This window comes from Myodes glareolus, chromosome 7, assembly GCF_982192425.1.
Source record: "Myodes glareolus chromosome 7, mMyoGla1.1, whole genome shotgun sequence".
NCBI lineage: Eukaryota > Metazoa > Chordata > Mammalia > Rodentia > Cricetidae > Myodes > Myodes glareolus.
The window spans coordinates 101,472,714-101,480,205 of NC_142032.1; the positions used below are offsets into that span (position 1 = coordinate 101,472,714).

At 36.7% G+C, this 7,492-nt stretch overlaps 1 pseudogene; it reads left to right on the plus strand.

The window, feature by feature from the left end:
- The first annotated feature begins 4,259 nt into the window (after positions 1 to 4,259).
- Positions 4,260 to 5,143, plus strand: LOC125397262 (olfactory receptor 51A7-like; annotated as a pseudogene).
- The last annotated feature ends 2,349 nt before the right edge of the window (positions 5,144 to 7,492 follow it).

Below are 7,492 nucleotides of genomic sequence, written 5' to 3' on the forward strand. Positions count from 1 at the left end.
TAGTTTTGTCATTTTATTTCCAGTTACTCTGTCCTAGTCTATTGGTCAAAGAAATCATTTATTTCTAGAGGGTCAAGAAGTTGATGTAATAGGTGTCCCATGAGAGCAAATCCCAGATATACCTCCAGATATCTGCAATGTATAGATAAGAGACTGGGCTGGCAGATCTGGGACACCAAACTGAGAAGTTCATTTGTTTTGCTGTTTGGTTGAGTGATCATAACATCACATTTTGGTTGAGTGGTCATAACAACACATTGTGTTAGAATATGGCTTAAAAGCCTGTGTCATATTTGAAACAAAAACAACAATCCCAAGAACCAGAAATCAAAGGAGTCTGCAAATAAGAATGACTAGAGCAGAAGCTTCAAAGATTTAGTATAGAAATAGCTCAGAGGTAAATAAAACAAAAAAAAATCAAACACAAACATAAAATTAAAGGAATAGGCCTTGCCTTGAGCTGTGTGCCTGAGTTTAACTTGAAGTTAGAAAAGTTAACTTTTGATTCTTTTGATGAGAATCAAACAGAGAAGAAATAAATTCCTTTTAGCAGTTCCTTGATACGAACCATAGTCACTTCAGCTATGCAGAGAGATCACCTCCAGTATAATCCAGTTACTCAGGCCCAGTTAGACAAAATGATGGCTGCATGCATAACTATGTATAGTGTAGGTACTGGGAAATAGGAAAGTTCATCTACAAAAGGATAAAATTCATTTTCCTAAGAAAGATAGGAAGGCAGACATCCCCAAATACAAAATTCAGTTTGTCAAAACAGAATCCTGATTGCTACACTGGAGTTACAGAGAAAAGCTTTCTTACTGGAAGAAATGGCAAGTCAGATGGTTTTATAGTTTCAAGTTATTGGAGAAAAAACTTTGGGGCAGGAACACTAGTGATGCCTATGAGCTGTAAACAGTTATAACAGAAGCAGCATAGGAAAGTACTGAGTCTTCAGCAGAGCAAAAGGGAGACCCAAGGTGGAGCTGCAGTTGTGAGCCTGTTGCTAGGTATCTTCTTTCTAGTTAGTAGAAGGGTAAATGATAGCATTTGCTTCAAAGAGGTTCTTCTATAACTAAAAAGGATAGGTGTAAAGAACTCAAGGCACCATCTAAGAGAAAACCTACCTGAGTTTTAATTCTTGTTAATAGCAAAATTTGAGATATTCTTTTAAGAATGCCAGGTTTTCTTTTTCAAACATTCACATTTTTTTCATTATCAGGCACAGTATTTGAAAAAAAATATTCTGGAGCATTCTGATTATAAATATGGATGATAAGAAGCTTGGTATATGTTGGATTAAAGTAGGACTCTGCCTACTCTTTCTTTTTTTTTTTTTTGAGACAGGTTTTCTATATGTAATAGCCCTGGCTGTCCTGAAACTTGTTCTGTAGACCAGGATGGCCTTGAACTGACTGAGCTCCACCTGTCTCTTAGTCTCTCTATGTGTCTCTCTACATGTGTGTGTATGTGTGTTTTCAAAACATCTACTCACTCTTTTCTACCCTCTCAGAACACTAAAGTCCAGTCCTTGTCTTACTTGCTCACCCCTGATTTCCCTAGGCAGAAATTTATTTCATGCCTTTGTCTCACTGATTCAGAGTAGGCACTGCTTGGTGGGTTTTGCTACCAATAATCCCAACTGGTGCTACATTATTTGACCCATTTAATCAGAAATTATATTGAAATGATGTGTACTGACTAACATAACTCGGGAGGAGGATGTATAACTTGTTCATAATAAAGTTCAAGACAACAGCCTTTCTTGCCACATTCTCTATAGCAACATCAATATTTATGTATCCAGAAACAGAATACATTGCAGCTTAAGCAATTTTAGTATATTAACTAAGATGGAAGGGAAATTAGGACATAATTGACAAAGCTCAAATTTAAACAGAATATTATCCTCATATAGATTCATGAGATGTTGAGAAATTGGTGGATCTTTGGCTTCAGTTTTCAAAATTTTGCATCAGAAATAATGCCTTGATGGGAAGACAGAATGAGATACTAGATTCAGAGAAGCTCACATGTGCTACAGCATCATGAACTTTAGGATCCAACAACTCCACTCTCCAACAGTCTCTTCTCTCCAAGATTTAGTATCTGGGAAAACACAAATAATAGTATTGTTTACCCACTCATTTATTTACATGTTTCATATGATAAGATAAACTAATTAACAATCCTAGGATTTTCATATTTATCTATTTCATGTGTTTTGTATATATGTATATGCATATATACAAACTGATTTATTTTAACACTTTATATATAAGAATTTAGGCTAATTCTTAACTCATGAAAATGATCATTGATCTTCACCTACTCAGAGTCAGGTAATTACGAAGAAGTGAAAGTCAGTATCATTTAGGTATTCAATTAGATGGGATGTGTACTATTTAATAAGATGAGATGTGTCCTATTCAACATAATCATATATGTACTATTTGCCATAAACTGGGCTCAATCGTGAAAACGTCACAATCATTGAAGTAGCAGCTCTTCTTTAAGCAACCTCATTGGCACAATCACAAAATGGTTGAGGTGCTGTAATATAGTAACACTATAAGTAGCAGCTGGGGTATAGGTGCACTGCTGGGAGGGATGAAGAGCAAAGACTTTCAGAAGCAAGTCACTCCTGAGCTCCTTCCGCTGCAGTTGCTGAAGAGCTTGTTACACTGTCCGGAAAGGACCATTTTAGGGGAGAGGGAGTGGATAATAACCAGATCATGGCTTACCCACTGCTTCATCCTTTTGGGAAGGTAGTTCAGATCTACTAGAAGAGAGTTTGTATTCAGTGACTCATTAAGAAGAAGGAACAATGATGTTTTTCTATCGACTTATCAACTGCACATTAATCTCCTGATGTTTTCATTACCATCTCTGGGCCTCAGTCAGCAGTCAGGACGTTCTCAGGCCTCAGCCTGGAGATACGTCCAGTCCCACAACCTACTCTAATGCAACCATTATATGTAAGTTTCAACTACGTCTCTGTCATTCTATCTACCAGCAAAGACTCAGAAGACAGATGTGGGGGTGAAAAGCTTCTAGATCAGAGAGGCCAAGAAGCAAAGAGCTGGCCTTCCCTTTTGACTTGAGACCCAACAAGAAACATAGCTCTCACTCATCCCAAACAAAAAAGAAGCTGGAAACTCCAAGTTCCTGCCCTACTTTTTCCTATGCATCTCTCTATCCATATTCCTTGTTCCTTCAGACTCTTATGGCAAATTAAGGTCAACTAGCTGCTGGCTACACTCCCTGAACAAAGCTTGATTTTATTTAATTAATACAAGTACAAACTTGGGGTTCACAGTGTAGCTGCATATCCCACAACAGGACAATCCAAAAGCTTGTGATTGGCTTGTAGTTTTGATGAGTTCTATAAGAAGACCTAAAAATGTAAAGAGGCCCTTACATTCTTTAGACCAAAAATAAGTATTAAAATGTTCTGTATCTGTTGGATATTCATTTTCCTTGCTGAAATCAACAAAGAAAATATCTCAGAAATGTGTTGTTAATTCAGCTGTCTTTGAAAATATTCTGCATCTGAATGGATTTTCTTGTCTTATTGGGTATCAGAAAATAATCTGAGTACTGACATCACTCTCTTCCTTCTTGATATCTTGTTTCTAAACTTGAAACTCACTAAATTTTCTATGCCTTTGAAAGATGAGAATATATGCAGTAATTTACCACCCTAGGACACAGACATAGTATACGACATGACTTTCTTGTATATGCTATTCTACAACAAAGAGGAATTCTCATTACAATTAGAGGTTGATAGTGTTCATCATGTCTGTCTATATACTTATTTACCTATTCACTTATCTATCTATTCATCTCTCTCACTCTTCCCATCTCTTCTTCCTCCCTCCAGGATCTCTATGTCCCAAGCAGAAGAAAATGAATTATCCCAGAGTCTACCCTGATTGTGTATAATTCTTCACTGGAAATAAACAAGGCTCAATATGGCAAAGGAAATAAAGTTGCAAGTTATTTCTCTGTATACGTTTTCCCCTGAATGTACAATGGAGCCATGGGATTGGCTGAGGCAGTGATTATGTGCTTATTGTCAATTAGCATGAACCAGCTCTCTCCCAGCTTACTTAAAAAATAGCTGTCATTTGTTTTTAACTACAATTTCTCTGTCTCTCAAGCATACGTGCTAAAACAGGGGAAATAAGTACCACAAGCTCATGATGGAAGTGTCAATTCAAGTCTCTAAGTAGAAGCTTCTGAAAACTTCCACCATGTCCATTCTCAGTTCTTCAGAAATCGAGATCACTGCCTTCTTCCTGTTTCGAATCCCAGGCCTGGAGCATGTTCATGTGTGGATCTCCATTCCCATCTGCCTCATGTACCTCGTAGCCATCTTGGCAACTGTGCCAATCTCTTTGTGACCGGATCAGAACCCTAGCTCCATACACCCCTGTTCTGAGCTTGCCACCTCTGACTTAGGTCTGTCCCTCTCCTCCCTGCCCACCACGTTCCAGATCTTTGTGTTCAAAGCCACGGGAATCTCCCCAAATGCCTGCTATGCTCACGAATTCTTTACCCATGGCTTCACAGACATGGAGTCCTCAGTGCTCCTGGTCTTGTGTGTCTTTTGACCACAATTTGGCCATACACAACCCTCTGAGGTACAGCTTTATTCCCACCAGTGCTAGAGTTGCCAAAGCGGGATTGGTGTTTCTCACTAAAAGCATACTCCTTGTGCTCCTGTTTCATTTCACTCTTAACAGACTGGACTATTGCAGGAAAAGCCTTCTTTCTCACCCTTCCTGTCCCCATCAAAATGTCAGGAAGCTGACCTGCTCTGACAACACAGTCAACTTTTTTCCCGGTTTCTTTGTTGCACTCTGTATGATGTTAGGCAGTGTGTTCATTGCTGTCTCCTATGTGCTCATCCTGAAGACTGTGACAGGAATTGGATCCCAAAAAAAGCGCCCCAAGGCCCTCAGTACCTGTGTCTCCCACACCATTGCTTTAGCATCCTTGCATCACTTTGGTAAGCACACGGCACCCATGGCCATGATCATCATTGCTGACATCTACTTGCTAGTGCCGCCTCAGATACTGTCCAAAGACATGGCAAATATGTGAAAAGGCTCTAGGAAAACTGGGTCTAAAGTGAACACGTGATGGGGGTAGGAACCTGAGTCAGTTTAGTCAAAATCACCAAGAAGATAATTTTTTTTAAGCAAAGGATTGTCAAGAATTCATCAACACCATTCTCTCAGATTTGAAGCAGACTCAATCTCCCTAGCTACCAAAATCAGATGAATTCAAGGTGGTCTAACTAGAGATGCATCATCATCTTTTTTAATCATCTTTTATTATTTATTATTTAATTGAAATTTTACATACCAATCCCTCATTCACTCCTCAGAGAGGGTAAGGCTTCCTTCATCATTTTTTTATAATTAATACTATGTGAACATAAAACTTAATGTGAGAATTGACAGGTTTGTCTGGAACAGTTTTACAATATGATTGAAACTCACTTGTATGATATTTTGGCTTTATTAACTGTCCCTTTGAAAATAATGAATATCAGAATAATTGAGAATTATAAGATGCTATTATTTCAATTTAAGATTTTATTTCAGATTATTTTTTGTATTCCCAATATATTATTCTTTAAGAAATAAAGAAAAACATTTTTCTCTACATTATTTTTGAGTTGCTATCAGTAATAGCCAAAATTAGGATAAAGAAAAAGGACTACATTATTGGTAAGAGTTAGAAAAGATGTAAAGAATATGGCATTTTTAAAACACCTGGAATTTTCATTAACTGATCCAAAATACCTGTAATAAGCTAAAAGATTTTGTAGGGTTTTAATATTTTGTATTTCAAGTTACGATGTAGTCAAGTGCACCTAATGAGCTAGAAATAGTTTTCAAATGATCAAAAGTATTCATATGTTAGTAGTAAAAGATCATGTGTGTGTCTGTGTGAGATACACATATCCATGGTTCCATATTTGAACAAGATAAGAAGCTAACTAAAGATGATTGGGTCTCTATCTCAAATAATTTTGTTTCCCATTCTATCTTTATTTATGTTTATTCACTGCTACACAAAGTTAAAAATATCCAAGATAATTCAATACTTTGAAAAATTGTATATAAATTAGAAGAAAATAATTGTCAACAAATTTTAATGTTTTGCTATTTAAGTAGAATTGCAAATAATTTTTGTTCTAAAGAGCAATTTTAACAAAGTTATTTTCTAATGGTTAAATATTCCTGGTATTATGCCCCAAAGCAGTTTGCTGGAGTTCTTATTGTTGGGTATCTGAACATGACTGACATTACCTGGATCACCTGGAGCCAAACCTTTTGCGCCTCTTCCTAGGCTAGGCTACAATTCTCAATTGTTTCTTAGTGGCTCCAAATATTCTCTAGTTTAGAATATTTAGTTTCAACTTTTTAATTTGTGTTTTGTCTCAATTAAAAAATTAGACAGGTTATATTTACTACTGTATCTCCAATGATTGGCTAAAATCATAATCAGATTGAGAAAGAAACACATATGCAGAAAAGATTTAATTCTTCACAAATTGTTGTGGGGATCAAACTGACGGTCTTTTGGGTGATGGGTGAATGTTCCCCCACCAACTACATTCTCAGACCTTACTTTTCTAAGGCTTGGCTACAGTGTGTGCTCAAGATGACCTTGATTTCACCATGTAACTCAGGTCAGCCTCTAACTGTTATATCTCTAATTCTACATTCTTATAGTAGGGATAACAGGCCTGAACCACCACACTCATATTAAAAAATCCATATTGGTACAATTGAGAGACAGATAGATTAATCTTAAACTCAATGAATTTGTTCCTAAAAAAATTCATGTTCTATTATACTATATAGAAGTGATATTGCCATAAAAAATCAAAAAAGAATATTTATGCCTCTCTTAATCTTTTATCTGAATTCAGAAATTCAAATCCTTATCAAGTAGAATATTTTTGCACTAAAAGAGTAAATAGACTTAAAAAAATCTTTTCCTCTCAGTCTTTTTATAGATTCCATACATTTCCTATCAAGCTTACAATATTAATTCTTTTAGAATTTGCCCAAGGAATTCTAAAACTGAATTTACAGAAGTGTATCAGTGAATAAACAATAATAACAAATAGATGCTGAGTTTATTTGATGACATTTATTTATTTTTATTATTAATTAATTTATTTTAAACGATCTTTTCTTATTTTACATGCCTATTCCAGTCCCACTCCTCCCCTCCACACCACCCCCCATCCACTCCTCAGAGAGGGCAAGACTTTCTGTGGGGAGTCAACAAAGTCTAGCACATCACTTTGAGGCAGGACCAAGGTCCTCCCCTCTATATTTAGGCCAAGCTGGTATCCCTCCAAAGAGAATGGGCTCCAAAGTCAGCTCAAGCAGTAGGGATAAATCCTTGTCTCACTGCCCCTCGGTCTTCCCCAACCACATACATCCACATTCAGAGGGCC